Source organism: Hyaena hyaena, unplaced genomic scaffold, assembly GCF_003009895.1.
Source record: "Hyaena hyaena isolate Hyena2069 unplaced genomic scaffold, ASM300989v1 scaffold_41, whole genome shotgun sequence".
In the NCBI taxonomy this organism is placed as follows: domain Eukaryota; kingdom Metazoa; phylum Chordata; class Mammalia; order Carnivora; family Hyaenidae; genus Hyaena; species Hyaena hyaena.
The window spans coordinates 426,221-449,660 of NW_024080673.1; positions in this window are offsets into that span (position 1 = coordinate 426,221).

The window sequence follows — 23,440 nt, forward strand, 5'->3', positions numbered from 1 at the left end:
TAAGCAGAGTAGGACAGGCTGATCTGGACCATGGTGAAGGCAAGTACACAGAGAACAGGAGTTCCTGAGTTCACTGGGGATGGGGCACTGAGGGGATGTACTTGACTCAAGATCCACTGACACAAAAACACATCTAATTGGCTTATGGTCAAAAACTAAAAGATCTAAGTGTCACAGTGGCTTCCAGTACAGCTAGATTTAGGGGTGCTGAGGTGATATGATAGAAGCCCAGTTATCCCTCTTGGTCTCTCAGCTGTGTTTCCTCTATGTTCGTTCCATTCTCAAGCAGACTGCCAAGAGGTGAGTTGATCTGCCGGATGTGGAAGTAGTCAATTAAGACAAGTCCAAATGAAAGGAACAATCAAGCCTTTATTTACTTACTGCTGTAGGATAAGGAAGAAGCTAAAGAGCTGGCTCCCCAGTGTTCCATTTTTCCCCATGTAACAGTACCTGGGGAAGGCCAGCTCTATCAGTATACCTGGGGGGAATTGGCTCACTGCTCAGGGAGCCCCAAACAATAGGCTCCTGCTTTTCTATGGATCTGGGGCCCTGGGGAATGGGGATACCTAGTAGGAAAGTCCTGAGTACCAAGTTCAGAGTGGAGAAAAATTTCTTCAAGTTTCTCCTTCCCACAACAAGGCTTCGGCCTAGTCACAACCTCCTTCCTGCAAAAGAGGCCCCTGATGGAGGTGTCTGGACAGTAATGCAAGCAAGCATAAGAGAATGGCTAGCCACAGGGACCTAGTCCTTGATTGCAACTCCCTTCATAGTCTACCATGCATTGGCTGTGCACCAAGTCTGGTGTAGGAAGGGCAGTCTTACCCTGTGAGACCTGCCAGATAAAGTGTTACAAAGTAATGTTTGTGTGCCCTGCCACCAATTTATATGCTGAAGCTCTAACCCTCGATGTGATGGCCTTTGGCAGTAGAGCCTTTGGAAGGTAATTAGAGTTAAATCAGGTCCTGGGTGTGGGGTTCCCCATTATGAGATTAGTGTCCTTATAAGAAGAGGAAAAGAAACCGGAGTTCTCTTTCTGTCTATGTGTACACACTCACAAAGAGGTCATGTGGGCACACAGGGAGATGGTAGCCATCTGTACACCAGGAAGCAGGCCTTCACCAAAAACAGAATCCACCAGCACTTTGATCTTTAACTTCCAAGGCTGTAGAAGCATGAGAAACAAATGTATGTTGTTCGAGCCACCCAGTCTATGGTATTGTGTTATAACAACCCAAGCTGACATAACACCTTTGTAATTGCCCATGGTAAGGCCTGAACAATCACACATAGGCACTGGGCCAGGATCTGACCCTTGCTCTTCCTCTATGGTGATAAGATGGCTATCAGCAACTCCACCTGACATCCTGTTCCTCTCAGAAACACCAGTGGGAAGAGAGGGTTCTATCGTAGTAGTTCCAGCAGAAATTCTAGGACTGACTCCAATGAGTCCAACTTGGGTTCTGTTCCATCCCTGAACCTGTGGCCATGGCCAAGTGGATAGAATTAACAGGTTGGCCTGCATCATGTTATAGCTATGAATCTAGAGTTTGGGGTAGCACTTTTCTAAACTACTTACACTGAGAGCATGGAAGGGGCAATGCTACCAGAAGGTTCACCCTAGGTAAGCAAAACCCACAGACGCCCACTCTCCAGTGCTTGAGCAAAAGTGAAAGAACTTCTTTCCTCATCCATTCCATAAACATTTACTGAACTATGTTTCGAAACTGCTCTTGGCCTGGAGAGACAAAAGTGAACAGAGGCATCAATCTTAAATTCTGCTGGGGGTAACAGACAATAAACACAATCAGTGGTTAAAACATATAGTCTGGTAGATAGTGACAAGGGACTAAGGGAAAGAATTAAAGCAAGGAAGGACGACAGGAAGTATGTATATGAAGGACAGGTATTCAGAAAGGCAATGAGAGAATGAGCATCCCATAGCAGAGGGAATAACCAGGACAAAAGCCTTGAGCTCAGAGAGTGCTTCTTGTGTTCAAGGAACAAGGAATACAGGCTTCCAGATAAAATATGGTATGAAGGCCCAGTTAAATTTGAATTTCAGATAAACAACATATACATTTTTTAGTATAAGTATGTCCCAGATATTGAACAGGACATATTTATACTAAATATATATATATTATATACTAAATAAAAAAATATTATATATATATTTAGTATAAATATGTCCAGTTAAATATCTGGGACTATATATATATTATACATATATATATATATATATATATAATACATATATATAATACATAATATATATATAGTCCCAGACTATATATATACTAAATATATATATATTTGGGGGACATTGAATTATGTCCCCCAAAAGATGATGTTTTGAAGTCCTAGCCCCTAGTAACTCAGAATGGGACCTTCCTTGGAAATAGGGTCATTGTAGACATAATTAGTTACAATGAGGTCATACCGGAGCAGGGTGAGCCCTGCTCCAATGTGACTGCTGTTCTTATAAAATGATGGCCCTGTGAAGACACAGGGACATGCAGGGAGAAGTCAATGTGACAAAAGAGGAATATTTGGAGTGCTGCACATGCAATGCAATGAATGCCATATGAAAACCATCAGAAACTAGAAAGAGGCAAGAAGGATCCTTCCTCTTCAAGTTGCAGAGGGATGGTGGCCCTGTCAACACCTTGGTTTGGGACTTCTAGCCCCAAGAACCATGAGAGAATAGATTTCCATTGTTTTAAGCCAGCCAGTTTGCAGACCTTTGTTACAGCTTTGGGAAACTAACCCAGAGGAGTAGCAGAAGATGAGGGCAGAGAGGTAAGGAGGGTGATGGACAGACCCTGTGGGGCCTTGGAGGCCACGTGATGACCTGGCTTATACTCTGCGTCATCTGAGAGTCTGGAGAGAGGAGTGGCATGTGTAAAGAGATGTAAGAACAATCTCAGAGGACACCCAGGGAAGGAAATGGTATGTGATGCTCCAAGAACAACAAGCAGTTAAGTCCCACTGGAGTGTGTAGTGAGGACAGTGGGTTCAAAGACTGGAGAGGTGAGCCAATATTGAAGAACCTCCTGGTAACAAAAAATAGGGATATGCTTCCTAGGTGATAAGAAGCCAATGGAAAACTTGTATCAGAGATATGGGGTCAAATAAAAATGTAGATCATAGAGATGGGGTCAAATATACCTGCTGTTCATGGGTTTTGTTATTCATTGTACTAGAGGTGAGTGCTGGAGTTTAAGAAGAATGACTGGACAATGATGGAATTCCAAGTACCATGATTGGTGAAGGAAGGGGATAACCTTCCTATTAGATAGAGGACCTTAATCCAAGCCCCTGAAATCATACTAGTGAGATAGCCACATTCCCACAAGCTTCTAAGATAAATTGGAAAATACATAGGATCTCTCTGGAACATCGGAAAACCTACCCAGGATCACCGATATGCTGAGGAAGATGGATTCCCATCTGCAGGACAGGATCTGGAGGAACAAGTATGTGGCCTAAAAGAGATAGCAACAAATTTTCCCATGAACATTCTGAATCAAGAATTCTGGGCTCCAGCCCAGTGCCTCTCAAACTTCAGAGTTCAAGAGAAACTCAGGGAGCTTCTGAAAATGCAAGATTCCTGAATCCCATCCTGCATATCTTAAGTAAAGGTAGTCCTGCAACCACACCTTGAGAAACTCTGGCATAGTGAGAGACTTGAAGATGTTCATGCAAACCGTGATAAAGGCTACAGAGGAAGCATGAAATAGGGCAGGAAGATAGGAAATGCATGTGGGTGTGGAAGGTGTGATGCTATAGCAGGTAATGTCACTAAGAAGGTGACATTATGTGCTGAAATTACGTGCAAACTTTTGTGAGTACGTTCATTCCTGAGGAAACGGATATACAACTTTCAAGAGATTCTTAAAGAGATTCTGAACCAAATCAGGACTGAGAGCCACTACAGATTAGTTTGCAGACATTTTCTACTTTCAGATGGAAAGTGATTTCTTTCAGATGGAAGTTCAGAACCTGCTTGTTTTTTGAGTGAAACTTAAACACTGGTTCTCAGCCTTAGCTGCATTTTAGAATTACCTCTAGAGCTTTAAAAATACTAATTTCTGGGTCTCAGTCCCAGAAAGTCTGATTTAATTGGTTTGGGAGTTTGACCTGGGGATTGAGATACTAAAAGCTCCCAGAGGAATCAAATTGCAGGAAAAGCTGAAGAAGACTGATCTAGGGTTTCAGATGAAGCTTACCTTGTGGTAGGAAGACCATGGTGATTATTCCATTTACCCAGACTCTGGAGAATGTGTGACTAACCTGAGGTCCCATGGCTGGTGAGTAATTCAAGACTCGAGACCAGGTTCTAGGATTCCCAATTCAGTGATTGGTCACTACTGCACCATGGGACAGAAGCTGTCGGATTTTGGTACGGAGTCAAGGGCCAAAGCTTAGGCTCTTGTACTAGGAAGGGCAAGCCCACAGGAACCTCGTGATAGGAGGACTCAGCATCTAGGAAGGAGGAAAGAGGTGGAGGACTTCAGAGGAGAGGAGGAAGCAGTTCAGAGAAAGGGGGCCAAGAGCTGACAACCAGCTGCCTCCTTACAGGCCAGTGAGAGAAACAGGCACTTTGCCTGTGTCTGTGAGGATTCCCATCCCTCAACTATCAACCTGGTCAACATTGGCCTCCCAGCTGGCCCAAGGCTGAACAAAATAACAATAATAACCAAAACTCTCTGACATAAATGACATTAGTGGCTTTGTGGCTTCTGATAATTCAACTCCTTCTTATTCCTTAACACCAGCCAGGATTGCTGATGGGGGAGGAGGGGCGCAATCTGTACACCAGAAGGAAATCACTATCCAAAATGGAATGCCTCCATCAGCTCAGTAAAATCCTAAAATGTTTCAGCTGGGACAAAGCTTCCCATTCTCCAAGTGGTAATTAATAATGGCTTCAAAAGCAAATGCCCTAGAGAGAGACCTACGATTTAAAATTCAAGGTCCTGGGGGGTCTGGGGGGCTCAGTTGATTATGTGTCCCACGTCAGTTCAGGTCATGATCTTACAGTTTGTGGCTTTGAGCCCCATGTCGAGCTCTGTGCTGACAGCTCAGAGCCTGGAGCCTGCTCACATTCTGTGTCTCCCTCTCTCTCTGCCCCTCTCCTGCTTGTGCTCTGTCTCTCTCTCTCTCTCAAAAATAAATAATAAGCAGTAACAAAAAAAGTTCAAGGTCTTGGTTTCCAAACTTTTTAAAAACAGAACCCTTGTGATAAAATATCTTTATATATATGTGTGTGTGTACATCATATATGTGTCATATGATATACACATGATATGTTACATGTGTATATGTGTAATATGAATGTTATCTACTATATATTATGTATGCTACATGTGATATGGATAATATATAATTTAATATATGTCTATATAAATATAAGACAGATCAAAGTAAACTTGCTATAGACAAAGGAGGAGATGGATCTGGATCTGGAAATTACCTGGTGGGTAGGAAGTGGCCCACCCTCTCTCCTTTCCACCAAGCTGGATTGCCCCTGACCCACCTCAGCCAAACCCTAGGACAGCTTGAAAGAACTGCAGGAAGGAATTCATTAGTTCACTGTAGATGAGAGCCTACTGTGTTAGCATTGTGCTCAATGCTAGGACCAAGGTGGAAGAGTAACAGCCTCTTTCTTCAAGGACCTCACCATCTCTTGAGGGTCACGGACAAGAAAGGGGTAACTATGCAAAATGTGATGGGAACTGAATCAGGGAAGTTACAGAGCATTACAGAATATATGCGAGTCCTAAGGAAGGGCACCTCCCCTTGGGTGGGGGAAAGGGAGGGTAGGACCTAGCACCAAAGGTTCTTTGAAGGGGACGACCCCCAAAGTTAAGGTCAGTTCCAGCTTTCAGAGCATGTTTTGATAAAGTGAATGAGAACGGGAGCAGGAAGATTTGGGGAATGGAAACATAAATGGAGCAGGTCAGACAGAGGAAAAGAGCACATCTGGAGGTGCCAGAGACCAGGGACATGGGGGACAAATCCCGCTTCCTCACAAGCTTTCCCAGGCAGCTCCAGTTCTGGGATCCCAGACTCCCTGTGCAGGAAGTAAGGAAGAGACCAGGGGCCTTATCCAGACCCATAGCCCAAAGGAGCAGGTCTGGGGCCACCAAACTGGGGCTCGGGCATGGAAAGTACTCCCTTTGAAGTGAATAGACCAAAATGGCTTCTGAGAAATCAGATCTCTTCAGCTGGATTTCAGCCTTGAGAGCTGGCTTTCCCAAAGGCAAAGCAGTAAAAGGAGAGCAAATGCTTAATAAAGTTCTGAGAGCCAGAAGGGAGGCCGGTACATCGAACGCTTTCCTGAGCAGACCCATCCCCTCACAAACATGGAAGCAAAGCCTGTGGAAGAGGAAGGAAAGCAGACCCTTGTCCACGGTTACTGCAAGCCCGTCCCCAGGAAAGCCCACCAGGAGAGCCCCCCTCTGAAGGGACAACCTCCTCCCATGGGCGTGATGGTCAGGGCGAAGCAATGGCAACAAAAGGAGAAGGTGCTGTGTGGTGTCATCCGCAAACGTGCCCACTTGTCCCTCACAGTGTTCCTCTTTACTACAAAAAAGAAAACAAAAAGTTCAGGGCACCCTAGAAGTTTCGTTCTTTTTCATGGTTTCTTGTCTACTGTTTCAAAAACTGCTTTGCCCTCTGCTCCTTCATCTTCCTCCCCCTTCCCTGGGACTCTCCTTTCTCCCATGACACCATGACAAAGAAAAATGCCCACAACAGCCTTGTTTTCCAGATTCAGTCAAGGCTCTAAGCTTTTATCTTGTTCTTAATAGCACCTTGCACCGATAGGGCCCGGCAAGGCTTTGTGGGCCTTAATTATCTCCCAAAGATCGATTAGGCTGCTTGCCCTCATAGGCAGTTGGCACCCCGACAGCAGCTTTTCCAGATGGATGGGCTGTGTCCCGGGCCACAGAGCACACTCCTCAACCCCGGCCGCCTCTGAGGCAGGTCCACGCCACCCTATTTCTCACAGGCACCCATCTCCGTTTCCGTTCCCCAGGGGATTTTTCAATGAGACTGCAGGCTTGATAAGACCCGCCCAGTTCAGAGGAGAGGAAACCAAGGCTAGGGGACTTCCTGATGGCCCAGCCTGAAGCCACCATGAGACAAGAGACCTGCATGAGGATTCCCCTGCTCACTTTCTGTCACGTCTCCATCTGGGGACACAGTGGGCTGTGTTTAATAAACAGCATAAGAAAGCCAAGAGTGGGCCAATGCCCCCAAAGAGGCAGCTAAGAGCTTGTTTTCTGTTCCACAGACTCCCTCTGCAGCCAGCAAGAAGAAGCAGATCAAAGCTCCAGGGAGGGTCGGCTGGCTGCGGAGCTTGCCATTCACACCACCATTCACACTACTGAGCTTCTATCAAGCACTTCAAAGCGCCAGGTGCTATCCAGAACAGTCTGCAAGCTGCAGCCTATGACACTGGTGCCAGAGCCTGGGGGAGGATGTGAGATGCTGTGAGACTAAGGGGGGTAGGGAGGCTGGGCATTTAGATAAGACGAGGGCATTGAAAAGCAACATACATTGGTGATAATAGCTGACGATTTTTACTGAAGTTTTCTGTGCGTTTACAGGGTCTCCATCTAAGCTCACAGCAGCTCACTTAGAGGTTGAATATCGTGCCAGTGGTCACCCACTCCAAAAATGGTAGAGCTGGGATTTGAACCCAAGCAGTATGACACCAAAGCCTATACTTTGACTCCATTCACCAGACCATTCTGCATAGTTAGTCCTTCTGGGCTTCATGGCAGAAGATAGGAGGGCTTTAGGTGGAAGGCACATGACGGTGCCTAATTTCCTTACCCACTCAAAGTTGTTTTCCAGGCAAGACAAGGGGCATACATTATCTAGAGCAACCTTCCAGAAAAGGGCATGTTGTGTGCTCCCTAAGAACAGGGACCAGGCTTGATTCTTTTTTGCCTCCTCAGCACCGAGTGCAGTGCCTGGATCAAAGCAGACACTCAAAATGTTCTTGCTGACTTCTGGCCTAGGCACACATACAGACTGTGCAGTCAAAGGCAAGCTACTGAACTTGTCTGGTTGCAGGTTCCCAATCTGTAAAACGGAGATAATAATGTAGCCCTCCCAGTATAGCCATATTATTAGAAATCATATGTGTGAAGTCCTTCCCACTAGGCCCACTGCATAGTAGGTGCTCAATAAATGGTAATTAGCTATCTTCAAAGCCATGATGCGAAGGGTCAAGGGTGAGATGAGACAGACCCATAGTTCTTGCCTAAAAGGAGGATAGGGCAAGACAAAATAGCTTGAGGTATTCCCATAAGTTTTTTGTTTTTTTTTTTTTAAGTAGCCTTCTCTAAAAGTTCCCTTTTAAAACTTCAGAAGGCTCTGAGTCCTTCAGCATCTCAAGGAGGGAAGATTCTGAGGAATCTTTATTGTATAACATACTTTGAATGGATGTTTGCCCTCCCTTTCCTCCCAACAGAACCCTGATATCACGGAGGTGGCTAAACTCCTCGGTGTGACCTTGTACTCCCAGGATATGCGGTCCTAGCCCCAGAGGATGAGACATAATTGATCTAAACCTATCATGGTGGTTCATGGCCCAAGTCAGGGATTAGTTCAAACATAAACATAGGACACAGTCATAGCTAATGAAAGATGAAAGAAAGTAAGAAGCATTTAGGAAGAATTTTCCTTGTGGATGAAAGGGATCCACATAGCTCCTTTTCTCCTCTTGGATATTGTCATGGAAATGTGACAACTGGATCCATGGCAGGCACCTACATTCATGAGCAAAGCTGATATAAAGACGAAGCCAACACACCGAATGTGGCAGAGAAAAGAAGAAAGAACTTGGTCCTTAATGACAACAAGAACTACCAAATTAACCAACTCTGCACCCTACCTCAAGCCTTCTTGTTATACAAGATAATGATGTTTCTTACTATTCAAGCCAGTTGAGTCTGTGATTTCTATAGCTGGTGCCCAAGAGTATTCCAACAAACTTGCCATCTTAAAAATATAATCTCTGGGGGCGCCTGGGTGGCTCAGTCGGTTAAGCCTCCGACTTCAGCTCAGGTCATGATCACACGGTTGGTGGGTTCGAGCTCTGCATTGGGCTCTGTGGCTCAGAGCCTGGAGCCTGCTTCAGATTCTGTGTCTCCCTCTCTCTCTGACCTTTCCCTGCTCACACTGTCTCTCTCTCAGAAATAAATTAAAAACATTTAGTATATATATAATCTCTGAAAGGAAATAATCCTTAAGTTACCTTTGGAGAGGACCAAACATCCAGAGTTGAATGGTAACCCCTAGACAGAGTCTCAAATACAAACCCTTCTATAAGCACAGTGTGGGTGAAGCCAATCACCAGATATCTGAGTCTAAAAAGGTAACCATGATCTTGGGAAAGAGCAGTCAAGCCTTCTGATTTTGCTGGAATCCTGGCTATTGCTGCTGCTGGTGCTACTGCTGCTTAATCGTCGTCTTTTTAGAGAGATAGAGGGCACAAGTGAGCAAAGGGAAGAAAGAGAAAGATCTCACAAGGAGCAGAGAGGAGAAGTGAGGCTCACCTGAAGTAGATGTGATGCTCACCAGAAGCAGGACTTGTGCTCACCCACTGTGGGGCTCAAACTGATGAGCTGCGAGATGACGGCCTGAGCTGAAGTCAGATGCTTAACTGACTAATCTACCTAGGTGCCCATTCAATCCTGGCTTCTTCTTTTTTTTTTTTAATGTTTATTTTTGAGAGACAGAGAGACAGAGCATGAGCAGGGGAGGGGCAGAGAGAGAAGGAGACATGGAATCCAAAGCAGGCTGTAGGCTCTGACCTGTCAGCACAGAGTCCGATGTGGGGCTCGAACCCACAAACCGGAAGATCATGCCCTGAGCCAAAGCTGAACACTAAACCAACTGAGCCACCAACGTGCTCCCAATCCTGGCTTCTTGACCAACAATTACAGAAACCTGAGGAGCAGCAGATCTCCAGAATCTATCCAGGTGAGAGCCATGGCTGGTTCAGGAGTTTTCTTCCCAACCAAGGGGCAGCCACATTCCTTTGGGAGCAGATCACAAAGGTTGCTATGGGGTTTGGCAGAGTAACATTCAGAACCAAGAGAGTAGCATTAGAAAACATTCAAGTGGCCATATGTTGCCATGGGCTCCACAAAGCACAAAATATCTTCAATTTCTCCACCTGCTGGGATTCACTACGGGGAAAGGAAACAAGATGGGAACCCAGTGTGCACCATGAGGCACCCACTCAGCGACCACATTATTTGTAACAGACACTGCTCTGAGTGCTGACAGGAGATGAAGTGGTTGAAAGTCTGCTGCCCCTGCTCACAAGGGGCTCTCAGGGTGGGTGTGGGTGCGTGGGAAGGAGACCAGGGAGAACAGCCCAGGCACATGTGCATACATGAAACCATCATTACAAATGCCAGGCAGTAAATGCTAACTGCCAAGAAGGTCCTGCAGGAACCATGGGCATTGCCAGAAGAACAAAGCTGCCATGAATCAGAGGATCAGTCAGAAGGTCCAAGGAGGTCATGTGCTTGTCCATTTTTTTCTAAAGGATCACCCATATCTGGGACTTGCTGCTGGGTGCCCACCATCACATCTCAGGGTATAGAAAGCAAAAATCCCAGTGCATTGTCACCAAATATCATACCCCAGAAAGGAATGGCAACTATGGCCCTGGGGCCAAATCCAGACTGAAGCCCCTTTTTTTACCTACCCAAAAGCACAGAATGGCTTTTACATTTTTAACATGTTGTTTAAACAACAACAATGAAGAAGAAGGAGAAGAAATAGAAGTCTGCAGCTAACAAAGCCTAAAAGATTTACCGTCTGGTCCTTTATAGAAAAAGTGTGTCAATGCTGAGACTATACAGTGGCCAAAAGGATGACCCTTATTTGATGTTTCCTTGAAACCCTTCTGGGAAAACCTGAATGCCCTTAACTGCTAAACCCCTCTCCCAGTCCGATCAGGAGCTCTGGGTGTGAGAGCAGCTAGTTCATGGGCTGAGGGCTTTCACCTCTTCCTAATTTTCCTCTGCATTAAACCAAGCAGTCTCTTCTGGTCTGCCACAACTCTCTACAGTACAATTCACACAGGACAAACATTCTAACACACTCCCAGCATCTACCACCCCTAAGTGTCAAGCCTTCAAAAAAGCCACGGAGGGTTTAGCACAGAACACAGCCCACCAAACAGACATATGCTTCCTTCCCCGTGTGAGCTGACCAGGCAGGGAGGAGAATGGGGCCTGGATGCCTGGAGGTACAGGGCATCTTCTTCTGGCTTGCAGGCTATAGGTTTCCCAGCCTTGCACTGTCCTGCTTTTTTGGGCACCAGCCTCACTAGCCCTGGCAGAAAGCCCTGCCAGAGCGACTTCCCCATGCTGGGGCCACAGATTTATTCTAGGGAGCCTTATCACCCAGGAACAGAATCTACAAAGGGAGCCAACCTCCTTACATATTCCAAACGTGATTCAAACAAACCTAAATTTTAGGAGTCTTCCAGCTGGCTGGTATTTTGAGCAGCAAACCAAGAGAGGCTGTTATTGTATCAGCTTAGAGAAGACACTTTTATAATCAATGAAACTCATTATATTCAAATATCCAGTTCTTGCCAATACACAATTTAAATAATAATTTCAAAGCAATTTGTTATATAATTGAGTCTTTTATATTTGTAATGCATATAATTTGTTACATAATTGAGTCTCTTATAATTACAACCTCCCTGAAGAAGCAGCAGTAATTTTTATTTTTGGGAGTGGGATCAGATTTGGCTGGCAAAGGGACTTTCTGCAGCCTTGGACAGCTGGCTACAGGCAGTATTGGTAATAAGAGAAAGGCAGAGTGGCTCTCTGTGAGGAGTTACTGGCTATTCTGTTCCTTTGGCCTGGGGGGTCCACTATTAAATTAAGGGTACACTGAGAAATATATTTATTTCTGGAAAAATTTTATTTCCATTTTTTTAAGTTTATTTATTTATTTTGAGAGAGAGCACTAGTATGAGTTGAGGAGGGGTAGAGAGAGGAGAGAGAGAATCCCAAGCAGTTTCCACACTGTCAGCACTGAGCCTCATGTGGGGCTCAAACTCATGAACTGTGAGAACATGACCTGAGCCAAAACCAAGAGTCAGATGTTTAACTGAATGAGCCACCCAGGCACCCTTCGATACAGATGACAGGGATGACTTGGTCCATTATAAAAAACCAGTGGTACATAAAATGTGATTCTAAAGTGCTAAAGATTGCCTCCTCTGACCTCTCGAGCATGCCCACAGACATGCAGAATCATGCCATCCTTGGCAACTCAAACCCACTGTCTCCAAAATGCACCACTGCAAGAGTACGTAAGATATGTGACAAAACAAAGCTCAGCAGCTGTCAGGCCCAGGGTCACACCCTCTTGGAAACTCATGATCCCAGGACCTTCATGCCACTTCTTATGTAACCCAGCAAGCAACAAAGATTTACTGAGGCCTTGTGTAAGCGCTGGGCTCTGAGCTCTCAGGAGGGATACCAAGAAGCATGTGGCCTGGCCCCAGCTCTGTAGAGCAGCTCGTCTCACAACAACGGTGAACATGCATCCGTGAAAGTAGCATCAGGAAACAGAAGAATCAGTGGGATGACCTCTGAAGTCCCTTCCCACTTTTAATGTGTTTTTTTTTTTTTTTCTGAGAGAGAGAGAGACACAGTGTGAGCAGGGGAGGGTCAGAGAGAGAGGGAGATACAGAATCTGAAACAGGCTCCAGGCTCTGAGCTAGCTGTTAGCACAGAGCCCAACACAGGGCTCAAACCCACAAACCATGAGATCGTGACCTGAGCTGAAGTCAGATGCTTAACCAACTGAGCCACCCAGGCGCCCCCCCCTCCCACTTTAAACTTCAGGGATCTAACAAGTCACTGTCCAATTTATTTGTTTCATTTCTCAATAAAGTTAACATTTAATAGTAATAGTATTTGCCTGTGTTCTTGTTTCCTCCTCTAGATCATTTATCTATTGCTACATGACAAATAATCCCAAAATTGTGTGGCTTAAAACCACCTTTAAAATAGTTTTTATTTGCTCCTGATTCTCTGGGTGAGCAATTTGAGCTGGGCTCAGCTGGGCGGAGTCTTCTTCTATCTGTTAGGGTCGTTCATATGACTGCAGTCGTCTGGAACCCAAGCAGGGCTAGACAGAGTCAGATGCCCAAAGACAGCCCCGTCCCCATGTCTACAGGTTGATGTTGGCTCTCAGCTGGTGAATACAGGGAGGCTCAGCTAGCTAGGCTCATCTCTGCTCCTCGTGGATCCTTCATAGACCCAGGGCAGCATTCCCAGAAGACAAGGACAGAAGCTATAAGGCCTCTCAAGAATTAGGCTCCATAGTTGTACAACTTCCAATGCATTCTATGGAGAAAAGCAAGTCATGGGACCACACAACTTTGGGGATGAGATCATAGATTTCACCTCTTGACCTCTGTTACTGAACTGAACTTCAATTGTTTTCAGCTTAGCCTGACATTATCTGCCCACTTACCTCCATAACTCATTGGCCACCAGAACAAGTATTTATGTTCTCATTGGAAATCCACCTAGCTAATGAAAATAAGATGCTTTAACTACAATCACAGAATGCAATTAAGCTTAATGAAGATGTTTTTGGAGAAGCACCTTTTTGCTCTCCCACACATGAAGCAAAAAAATTTAAATATAGTTCACTTTCTCATTTTACCGCACTTGATCCAATGCCTTCACAATGTTTACCAAAGTATTTCAAACATAACAGTCAGGCACTTCCCTTGCAATTCTAGAACCAACCAAGCCCATAAAGCTTTCACTACAATGTTCTAAATCACTGTTTGGCAGTTGAAAAACGTGAATTAAGAATGATGCATTAAAGCAAGGCCAGCTGGTGTTCATAGTTCCTGAACAGTCCTAGATGCTTTTCAGGTCTCAAGGCCAAGTAATTTTTCACAGTTATACTAGAACATCATATTACAAGTAAGTCACCTGTAGCCCTGTCATAGGACAGTTTGATTATTGTCCATATTCTTTAGATGTTATCACTTTACAGCTCCCCAAACATTTGTAGGCAGTAATTCAAGTAGCAAGTCACAGATAGGGTTACTCAGCAGTTCATAGATCTGGAACAATTCATAAATCAAAATTGACAAGAAATTAGCAGACTAGCTCAGACAGTGAAAATCTTGCAATCATATCTTCCAGCTCAGATGCTGACAAACACTTGATACCCCTTGATAAGACAGAGCCTTGCCTTGACACGCAAGGTCACGAGTAGCAAAAGCATTCACATTGCCGTCTTTGTACATCACACCAACCCAACATTGTCAAAATTCAGGCCCTTCCACACAAACCTCACCCCAAACACCTGCAACCGTCTCAGCCCCTCCAAGAAGGTATTCAGATGGAAAAATAAACTCAGTCCTAGTTCGGTTGAAATCTGCCACTTCCTCAAAATTTACTCAAAATCATCACTTATACAACTTCTCTTTCTAGCATTTGGAATTTGTTCACTCCATTATTTTAGGAGCATTTCCTTCGGGGGTTAGACAGAAACAAAACAAAACAAATAAAACCTAGACCCTGCCTTCAAGGAAGACCAAGTCATTGTGAGCTTGTCATTTTCACATACATTTTCTAGTTTAATGTCACAATTTCACATACATTTTCTAGTTTAATGTCACAATGCCCCCATAATGCAAGTATAATTATCCCCATTTTAGACTGAGAAACTGGAGCTTCAGTTAGCAGGCAACAGAGCCAAGATTCAGTCTGGGGGAAGAGTAGAATGGAAGAAGCAGGTTTGGAGGGCAATGAAGCTCACACGAAACACTGGGAAACACTGAGGGTAAATCACCTTCTATGCAACAAATGACTATGCAAATACTGGTGACCATAATGACAGTGAGTACAGGGCACAGATGGGACAACCAGGTGAACAATATCCTTCTGATGGTTGGAAATGAAAATGAAGAAAGAGCCTGGAGGTGGATCCCAAGTGAATCTGGCATGGATAGAAAGAAAAATGCAAGCTAGAGAAAGAGCAGCTGAGCAGTGGAAGGAGACCCAGGAGCATTCGCCAGCCCAGAAGCTAAAAGTGTCACCCTTTAAGAAAGAGTTAAGGGACACCTGGGTGGCTCAGTCAGTTGAGTATCCAACTTCCGCCCAGGTCATGATCTCACAGTTCATGGGTTTGAGCCCCGTGTCAAGCTGTTAGCACAGAGCCTGAAGCCTGCTTCAGATTCTGTGTCCCTCTCTCTTTCTGCCCCTTTCCCATTCATGCTTCATCTCAAAAATAAATATTTTTTAAAATATTTTTTAAAAAATAGAGAGAGTTAAGTGTACACATGAGGTGGAGGGGAATGAAGCTGGGAAAGAAGACTGGGTTTTAAAGAGTGGAGGGCACTAGAGGCTGTCAAGAGAGACTGAGGGTAGATGACAGATTGCAGGGGCTTAGAGACACTGTGGGTAGTAGGGAAATGAGGATGTCAGAGTAGACTCTTCCAAAAAGTTTCTCAAGAAAGAAAAGGGGGAAATAGAATGAACTGATAATTTAGGAGATGTTGAATCAACAAGAGGAATAAGCCTCTAAAATTCAGCAACAATGGTCAGGGGAGAGGGTATAGAAATCAAACACCATTCCCTACTTCCTCACCTGCATAACTTGGGGACTCTTTATGTAAAGAGAGATTTCTACTGCTGTAGCCCTCACCTGATTAGAAAACATGTCCTCAGTTTTCATCTCAACTTGTTCTATTAAATCTTCCTGTTCAGCGTCTCTATGGATTCATCTTTTCATTTCTGTTCCTCCACCTGAGAGCAGGCCTCTCCTGGAACCTTGTGCCATCCTGCTCTCAGGTTTTCTGGCCTCTCACCCCCTTCCCTCAATTTCAATCTGAACCAGATTAATATGTCATGAAACCCAGTTTGCAATACATGAAAAGCACCCTAATATGCATTGGCTCAGGTCCCAAACTCCTGGCCAAAAATAGAAGAGATTCCATCAGGAGTCTTCGTTCTTCAAACCCAGCCCTTCTTTCCACCCTCCTGTGAAACCTGAGGGTCCCAAGACCATCCTCGGCCCTGTTGCACATCAGACTCATCAGGGAAGCTGTACGGCACCAAGGCCCGGGCCCATTCTGGAGACTGATTCATTCGGTCTGCAGTGGGATCCAGATGTGGGTATATTTTAAACATTCCCCTGTTGATTCTCTCCACTGGCATTTTACCAGTCAACGGGATACTCAGAAACTGTGCTCTAAGCCTTTGCTCAGCAAGGATTCCATGCCTTAAATTGCCCTCCTTCCTTTCCACAAACAAAATATGCCACATATCTCAAAAGCCTAATACAAACCTGACTTTTTTAGGGGATGTCTTTTCAGACCACTCCAGCCAGAAATTATCTTCCTCATCTCCATATTCTGTAATGCTTACCGAAACACCGAGAAACCTAGTCTCTAATTCAAAATCATGCCAGGCCCTTGCTTAGTTATCAGGGGTCCATGCAGATGAAATGAGGTCTCTTCTTTCAATGAGTTTATTATCAAGGTGGAGTATGGTTTTGAGGGTGCCAGTGATGCACGCAAAGCAGAGAGAGCCACACACTGCAGGACAAGTCCGTACTGAGGCCTTGCAGGTGAAAAACCTCAGAGTTTCTGGTAGGAGGACATGCATCTGAATCTGTAGTCCATGGAAGGATCAAGAAGCATCTTGCACACCAGCATAAGATTGGCTCCTGTGATCCTCAAACCCTCTTTTGAGGAAATGTCCTTCTGTGTCTGAACTGACTCCATGCTCACCAGCCACCTTTCCAGTTGCAATCCATATTCCCTGGGCTGGGGAAGAGAGTTCTTCCCCTATGGCAGATGTAGTCTTTACTTGCAAAGGGAAGAAAGATCCCTCACTAGAGTCAGCAAGGTTGTCTGTCAGTGGCTTGTGGTTTTTCTCAAGGCAGATAAGTCTGCCTTGATAACTGTTCCAATGACACACTACAGAACAATAGATGGGCCCCCTTCTCACCCCCAGCACAGCCCAGATACCCCCAGGTGACACCAAATCATTATCACAGGCCACTAGGGGGAGGGGAATCCTCGAAAGTATAGGTTGTTCAGAATTATTTCTTGTACACAAATCTCACTTCGAATAGGTTTATAAACCCTTATAGGCAAGAATCAGTCTCCTGCTTTTTTGCATCTTGTAGCTTGCTATCCAGGACATGAAGTATAATAAAGAGTTAATACATGAACTTGAACAAAAGAGGCTATCCACACTCAAGATTCTGTGGAAGTCAGAATTTTCAAAGGTCTATTAATTACTTCAAGATGAATTTAAACATCTAGATGGTACATGAAGATAAGAAATGAAGTGACTTCCAAGAACTTAGAAATGCAGTTGTCCTTGGAAAGTTAGTTTGGTGAAATCCACGCACAATGGATGAGGTTAGTTATTATACTAAAAGAAATGAGAAGAAATAACCTAAAAGAGTTTCTCCAAGTGTGTGCCCAAAGAGTTCGGGAGCACTAAGACTCCCTTTTAAGTGACAGTATTGAACTACAACTGGTTTTAGCAAATGGAGAAATAATCAGCTGTTATGTGTACTGCCTAGAGAAGTTCTGTATAAACAGAAGGAGGGTAAGTTTGTGGAGAAAGGAAAACTGCAGGGTCAGAGGTTGGCAGTGTTTACCCATGACTTCCAGGAGAAAGAGAAACAGCAAGCTGGACTAAGCTTCATCACAAGAGGGGTGTATCCTGTGTCAGGCAAAGGAGGGTCTTACCAGGACTTGCGTCACTGAGGGTTTTTGAGTGCAAATATAGCAACTGAAACTGGACTATTTCCAGTTAAAAGGAGGGATTGGAAGCTATGCATTATTGAAAGGGAAAATATATAGAAAAGCACAGAGGATCAACGCAAGGGCTGGCAAACCAAGCTAAGAACAGATGGGAACCAGGTCAATCCTGAAGGTCTTAGTCACAGAAGCTACTGCACAACTTTACCTGGGTGGGTCTCCAGTATAAACAAACTCCAATCATTACTCTTATTCAATAAGCAAAATCCTGGGAGAGAGAGTACAAAGGAGCAAGCTGAGGCTACATGCGCATTCTCAACAGAAGTCTCCATTCAAAGGAGCCTTTCCCTTTTAACATAGGAGGCTATGTATTGGGCTAACCAGTTCCAAGATCTAAACACAATGGAGAAGAGAAAAATCCCAAGAAGGGAACTTGGATGCTGTTGGGAAGTGGGGATGGTCATTAGGCAGTCAATATCTACAATACATCTGAGGAAATGTCCTCTGTGGTTGTCTCTCTGCCTTTGACCTGACCCCAAGCTCACAGAGCTGTCTTCCCAGTTCCAAACCACTTTCCTCGAGCCGGGGCATAGGGTTCTTCCTTGATGGCAGATGCGAACTTCTTTCCAAGGGAAGAAATGTCCTTCCTGTAAGTAAACAAGATCATCAGTAGCTTATGATTGTGTTTATCCCAAGGCAGGTCTATGAACCTTGTGCGTCTTGGGACACACAAGATTGAATGCCAGTCTCTGACAGACAGCTGGCCTCTCTCATGAGGTCCACCTACCAGCACATCCCTCCAATGGGTGGCAGTGTCCAGTCCCATATACCCAGTGTGATCCAGAAATCTGGCATGAGGTTGTCATTCTTTACACATCTATTTTTTTTTTCTACTTTCATCCACATGCAGTTAAAACCTGCAAAGAAAAAATTCTTCAATACATAATAAAAGGTGTCTTTTCCAATTATTCCTGTATCACATTTTGCTACTCGAGTGACTTGTCCATTGTCCAAAGATGACTGCTCCTTATTACACCACTGCCCATAAGCCTGGGAAATAGGTTCTGCAAATATGATGCTCAAGCAGGAATCCATGTACATATCGCAGCAGACCAGCCTGCTGACACCTCAGGATTGGAAGGCTGCTATGATAATATAGCTAACCTTTGGATCATGGAGCTGGAAGGCCTTTTAACAAACACTTGGTTCAATTCCTTCTTTCTCAGATGAGGAAGCCCAGGGAGAGGAAGTGACTTGGGGCAGTGTTACCCAGCAAATGGATGGAAAAACTAAGACAAACTCTGATCTCATGGGTCCTTTTCATTACATCATCACACCAGTTTGAAAAATAAGAAATTTCATCAAGAAATTTCATTTCATCAGGCCTTCTAGAAGCAATCACTATCTTTTCTGCCTTTCAGCTGAGGGAAATATTGAAAGTAACTCTTGACCCTTTGCACCCAAATACCAGATGCGAGGCCTTACTTGCCTTAATGTAATGATCAGTGAGACACTAATAATAAGAAAACTCAAGAACTATGGTGCCCAGAGAATTCAAACTTCTGGATTATCAACTGAAAAGGAATGGATTGGCAAAACCTTATTTAAAAAACACAGATTATTGAAAATGCTTTTAAATTGCATGTGGAAGTATAGGTGGAGAGAGTGTGTGTGTGTAGGAGGGGAGAGGAAGGGATTTTCCACCCTAGTAAATATCATCAGGGCCCAGCACAGCATCTGAAGAGGGGGCCCCTGGAATTACATTTCTGCTGCATCACCTTGGGCAAGTTCCTTAACCTATTTGAAGGTCAGTTTCCTCTTCTGTGATATAAATAACCTACCTCAGCAGGCTGTTCTAAAGTTTTAATTAGATAAACTACAGAAAACATATGGGACAGCGCCTGGCCAATGGCAAGCCCTTGAGTGTTCTTAATGTTATTTTGAACATAATGAAATCTTTAGTGTTTGTTCTTTTCCACAAGTCCCTAAGAACACTGTCCAGATGTTTCAAGGCACCACACACATGGCTTGTTTGGAATCACCTGGAGACTTTTTACAAGTGCAGATGCCTGGGTCCCACTCCTAAAGATTCTGGTTCCATTGGTCTAAGGTGAACCTGGGTCACAGCTCCCTTTATATAAAGCTCTCAGGGGACTCTGATGCAGCCAAGCTGGGACAGCCTCTCGCTTATGGAAATGAGCCTACAACCAGAGAAGAGGTAAGGCCAGGGCCATCAAGACACTAAGCTTATAGCCACTGCAACATCAGCGCATCTCCCCGCTTCATGGAGATCACCACTGAGGAAGAACCTACAGTTGAAGTACCCTGTTCTTAGTGATTTCAAGCTTCTCATTCCAAACAATCTGGATGAAACAGAGAGGAGGCTAAAATCCAACAAATTCCAGACGTTGCTGCGGTAGCTTTTTTTTTTTTCGGACCGAATCATTTACCATTTTCTCCTAAAACAAGACACCTAAAAAAATGAATATAAAAAAGCTGAGCTCACCAAAAGTGCAGAGATGGTGGTCCTGGAAAATTAAGGTAGTCACTGTTTCGTCTGCAACCTAGAAAATAGGTTCTCACTTGTGCCTACAATTTTTTTTTTCCTACCTGTTAGCCAGGCATCAAGTTTGGCTACATTTGAACAAGATACAAGAGAATCAGAGGAAGTTTTGTTTTTGTTTTTTGGGAGGTTGTTTTCTTGTTTTTGTTGTTGTTGTTGGGGTTTTTTTGTTTTGTTTTGTTTTGTTTTGTTTGTTTTGTTTTGTTTTGTTTTGTTTTTTGGTGCCAGACTTTCTTTTTAAGGCAGACCAGTGCAAAGGGGAATTAGGCATGTGACCGCCTTTTCTAGCTGACTTCACAAAAGACAAGGAAGAGGAGGGTCCCTTGGAGGGTCCCTATGAGTCACTAACTCAGATCCCAGTCTTCTGCCCGCCTGGCCCTAAAGATCCCAGGGTGCTACCAGCAAGCACTGCAACTGTTCACGTGCTCCCATTTGGGGAAGTGGGGCCTGAGAAAGCAGCAATGCAGGGGCAGAGTTCACTGCACACCAACAGAATCTTGCTCTGAGAGCCAGGCTTCCTCCTCTCAGGGCTCTTCTCTTGGCAAGTCCCTTCACCAGCTAGCCTTTCCAAAGAGGAACGCCTGAGGGCTGGCTCCAGGCCCTAGGCTTCCTCTTTCTTCCCTAGTTGTCCTGCTAGGCTGGCCCCAAAGTTTCTGATTCCCAGCAGTCCCAAGGGCCCCTCTGGTGAGGTCTTACAGGTGGAAGCTCAGGACTGGAACCAATGGCCTGAAGCCACCAGGTAGCTGATTTCCATGAAAGACGGTAACTTTCCAGGAGTGTCCCATTTGGGGGAAGCCCCAATCATTAGAGATCCATGACAGGGCATGTATTCACACAGGGCCACACGCAAGTCATAAAAGACGTTCCAGAACCAGATGGAAGCTGCTGGCCAGATGTTCTCAAAGGCCTTGTCCCCCCCTCCCCCCAAAATAGAATTCTATGAATCCTCAAGTTAGTTCAGCTAAACAGGACAAAAGTATGTCTGAGAAATAATATTCTTACAGTTTTAAATTTGTAAATATGAACATTTTAATCATACTGAGTAGAAAAAGAATAAACTACACATTTGTAATCCCATCACCAACATTATATATATTTTACCATTCTTGCTTCAGACCTTTCTCTCTCTCTTTCTCTCTCCCTTTCTCTCCTTTCAAAAAAGTAAAAATGTCCAGATACAGTTCTGTTTCTTCCTGTTTCTTCTTCCTTTCCTCACCCTTCTCAACAGTAACCATGAACCTGAATTTGGCCTATATAATTTTCATGTGTGTTTTTGCCTTTTAATGAACATGAATGTGTTAATAAAAATCATACTGTTTTAGGGGCACCTGGGTGACTTAGTCAGTTAAGCATCCGATTTTGGCTCAGATCATGATCTCACGGTTTGCAGGTTTGAGCCCCGCATTGGGCTCTGTGCTGACAGCTCAGAGCCTCAAGCCTGCTTCAGATTCTGTCTCCCTCTCTCTGTCCCTCACCCACTCATGCTCTGTCTCTTTCTCTCAAAAATAAACATTAAAAAAATTTTAATCATATTGTTTATATTTGACTACAAATTGCATCTCTATATATTACATATGTATATATAGGTATGTAGCACACACATATATCCTTTTACAACTTGTTTTTTCACTCATTGTTTTAGAATTCATACATGTTGATGAAAACTTGATCCAGTTACATTTATATTAACTGCTACATGTTGTATTCAATTCCATTAACACATTCATTCCATAAACCACAGCTTGTGGGCTCTGAAATCAGAATTCTTTTGCACATGTGCATATATATATATGTACATGCATGGCTGTGTGCATGGGTGTGTGTCTACAATGTATGTGTACACACAAACACAAATCTGTACACTTACACAACAATTTCTCTGGGCTATATACGCAGGAGTAGAATTGATATTTCATAGCAGGAACATGCCTTCAACTTCAATAGACCTTGCCAAATCATTCTCCAAGGAGACTATACCAATTTACACTCACATCAGAGTTCCCTTTGTGCCCACATCTCACCATCCTTGTTGTCATCAGACTTAATTAATTTTCCTAATCTGGTAAATGTAAATGGTACTTCATTGTTTCAATTTGCATTTCCCTTATCATGGAGAACCAGTTATAGTTTTTGAGGCCAAGAATAGAATCTAATCCCTCCCCATCCTACATACACACTTGGTGGAGACAGGAGGAAGCATGGGGGCTGGGGATGAGCCCACAGGGTGAGGTTCCAGAGACTCAGGGCTGGAGCAGGGGCTTTGCACTGAAGGGTCAAGCACAAATGAGCATCAGAACAGAAGGCTGAATTCCAAAAAGACAGATCAAGAAGTTGCCAAAGAGAAGGGACCAGAGAAGGGACAGATTCTGAACTCCAAGATCAGAGAGATGAACAAGGGCAAAACACACTGAAATCAATGGGGGAACATCCAAGCTATTTCCTGAGGAAAAGGGCAGTTGTTTGCAGCAGACGGGAGAGAGAGCAAGACTGGGGTTGAGGCCACTGAGCAGAAAGGGAGAGAAATGTGCACAAAGTCTCTAGCACTCAGCCTGCCACCATCATACCCATGGCTGCCTTAGTCTCCATGGTGAACCCTGAGAGCCCTAACTAACCCTGTGTACATCCTTCTAAATGAAACTCCTCAGGTCACATCATAAAATGTGGGCCACACTTCGGTTTGAGGGTTTGGGGTTTTCATTTCATTGGAGCAAACAACAACAAAAGTGCTACAGTGGGTGAAGGACTTATTTTGGCAAATTATTTCTCCTTCTGGTGGCTTCTTTTCAAAACATGTTTTGGAAACATTTAACAGTTCTTCCCATAGCACTGCTTCTCAGGGAAGTTAAACAATGCCAGATTGATGGACTGACTTCAAGGCATGTGTACCAAAATATGTCTCCCATATTAAAGATGCTGGAACTTTCTGGGAATAACTCATTTCCTTGGGGGGGCACTGGAGGGTGTGGGAATCCCATATATCTCCATGTCCTTTTACCAGGCAAAACTCTGAGAAGCACAGTCATCTATCAATGTGTGTGACAGATATGGTTCTTCTTAATGGGGACAGG